Below are 2,768 nucleotides of genomic sequence, written 5' to 3' on the forward strand. Positions count from 1 at the left end.
CGATCAGCTGCGGTCTTGGTTCGGCCAGAGGTTTGGATCAGAATCCTCCTGGCTTTCTCCCAGGTGCGACGGCAGCGCTGGACGAAAGCCAGGGCGGATGGAACCGCTGCGTCGGGTTCCTGTGAGGGGAACAAAGGTGGGTTATAACCAACAGGACACTCAAAAGGGGACATACCTGACGCGGCCACCGGAAGTGTGTTATGAGCGTATTCTGCCCATGAGAGCTGCTGGCACCAGGAACTCGGATTGTTGGATGCTAGACAGCGGAGCATTCTTCCTAGATCCTGGTTGGCCCGCTCACACTGCCCATTGGTCTGGGGATGAAACCCTGAAGACAGACTTGCGGAGGCCCCAATCTGTCTACAAAATTCCCTGCTGAACGAGAGCCGAGCGGAGTGGATCAGATCCCGCTGAATCCATGATCTGGTCAGACTGTTATGTCAGGAGAAATGGGCAGGATTCAGATGCGGGTTTACGCAAGGCTTTATTTAAAGCAGAGGAGGCAGATCAGATGAGTCACGTTCACAGGATTACTCGTAGTGACTGGAAGAATAGTCGAAGCAGATGAATCAAACCGATGAGTAACGTTCCACAGTTATTTGTACGACCACTGAGACCGGAGGGATGACACTGAAGCTTCCAAGAGCTCTGCGCTGGGGAACAGGGGGCAGAGAAAACAGCTAAACACACTGGAGCCTGAGGACAAGACACGACAAAGGTGAGTGCTAAGAACAGCTAGAAGATCCGAGCTATTGAAACGAGTAACAACAGTCTGACAATAGGCAGAGAAACACAGGGAATGATAAAGGTGTAAAATTAGAAGAACATAGAAAACAGGTGGCGAGCAATTAAGGTTCACAACACAGAAACAAGGAGGGCGGGGAAAACTCAAACAGGTAGACACGGTGAGCTGACAAGTGATAAACACACACACACCAAAAAGGCAGGTGATTAGCCCCGAGACCCGACAGCCCTGTGCTACTTACTTGTTGGTAAACCAGCAATATAAAAGTTTCTTAATTTAGGTTTGACAATTTTGAAAATTTCTATATAAATAATAATAAAATAAAGATATTTGTTGCGTTTTACATAATAATTGTATTTTTTTTATCACACTTTGCTTCTTCTTCTTCTTCTTCTTCTTCTTCTTATTATTATTATTATTATTATTATTATTAAAACCTAATTAAATCAGAGTTATATTATTTATGTTTTTATTATTTTTAGTATTAAATATATTTTTATAGTTATATTTAATAGGTTACACTATGTACATTGTGAGCACTAAACCAGACTGAAAAACATATGTGCACCCCTGCATTCAATATTATATCATATTATATTATATTAAATTACATTATATTATTAAATTGTAATAAATATGTATTAATGGCACAGTAATTAAATCCCTGATTTAGTCATTGGACTCTCATAGAGTCTAAACTGCAATCAACGCAATGCGACAAAACTAGAACACTGCTATTATGCCCAAAGAAAGATATCTATGCTGCAAGTGTGTGATATAACTTGTCATACACAATGTACAGCAGGCCAGTGCCACGTCAGCAGCCATATCATTAAAAAGGGTGACAGAGTTTTTAGTTGCATTGCTCAGTTCCATGCCTTATACACAAATTAATAGAATCAAACTTGAAAGTTCTACCCCTGATTTAAAATTTAATTTTAACATTGGTTACTTGACCTCAGTAACAGTGAGCCACTGAATTTTGCTGATGATATACATGCAGTCTCCCTTGATTAAAAAAAAGTTATCTATCTATCTACATATATATATATATATATATCATTGCAAATTAGCATTTTCTGATCCTATTCTAAATCTAGCAAACACAAAGTCTCACTACTGCTGACATGGGAATTCAAACAGCAGTGCAAAAGTACTGCTAAGAGGCACTGCTCCTACACACTGATCAACTGTCAAGTCAAGCACTCCTAAGCCACTGTTGCTAGGTTACAAAGAGGACTTCTACACATTTTAATTTTTGCATTGATTCAAACAACCAAAGTTTTGCAGTCTACTAATGTTATTTTGTATGGTGTTCTGATCTCATACAAAAACCATCCAAGGTATAAAGAGGTCCTTAGATGGTGCATGCAAAATATTTATATTATTCTTATAAGAAAGTGGTGCCAGACTCAGCCAGGTGTTTATGTTTTATTTATTTTTTTTTTATTATTTTATAAGTCAATATACATTCTCACAAACTCTGAAGCCGTTTGTGTATTATGTATCCATGCAATCAAAATATGACTAAATGTGCTTTATATATCATGAAAGCAAGCTTTCAGCTGTCCGGATTATAACTGACAACATTTCGCACCACAAACTAAGAAGTAAAGAATGACTGGCATGTAGCACATTTCATCACTTTAGATTTAACAAGCAAGTTTAAGATTCAATAGGTCCTGCTGTTGTTTCTCTGGTGAATGGTAATATGATCATCACAATATAGTAATTGTAACTACTAATTTATTTTTTTTATTTTTATTTTTTTGTATAAACTTCATTAGTCTGGCTTAATTGAAAACATCAATTTTATTAAAAACTTTTATTTATATTTTTTATTATTATTATTATTATTTTTTTATGGTACTTTATATTTAATTGTTTTGTGTACCACCATTTGCATAATCCCTAATCCCTTGAATAACCCTTCAAAATTGTAGGCTTGTTTTTTTGTTTATTTAATTATATATATATATATATTCATTTAATTTTCGCAGTGGCAATTATTTATTTCTTTATT

The 2,768-nt window shown here is 36.5% G+C and overlaps 1 long non-coding RNA gene across 1 annotated transcript; it reads right to left on the minus strand.

Moving 5' to 3' along the window:
• Positions 1–465: 465 nt before the first annotated feature.
• Positions 466–971, minus strand: LOC127983623 (uncharacterized). The gene is made up of 2 exons (XR_008160466.1): positions 937–971; positions 466–696 (listed from the first exon to the last, which is right to left on the minus strand). It is a non-coding gene; the product is annotated as an uncharacterized LOC127983623 (long non-coding RNA).
• Positions 972–2,768: the final 1,797 nt, after the last annotated feature.

The sequence above is a fragment of the Carassius gibelio genome, chromosome B20 (assembly GCF_023724105.1).
Source record: "Carassius gibelio isolate Cgi1373 ecotype wild population from Czech Republic chromosome B20, carGib1.2-hapl.c, whole genome shotgun sequence".
Classification (NCBI taxonomy): domain Eukaryota; kingdom Metazoa; phylum Chordata; class Actinopteri; order Cypriniformes; family Cyprinidae; genus Carassius; species Carassius gibelio.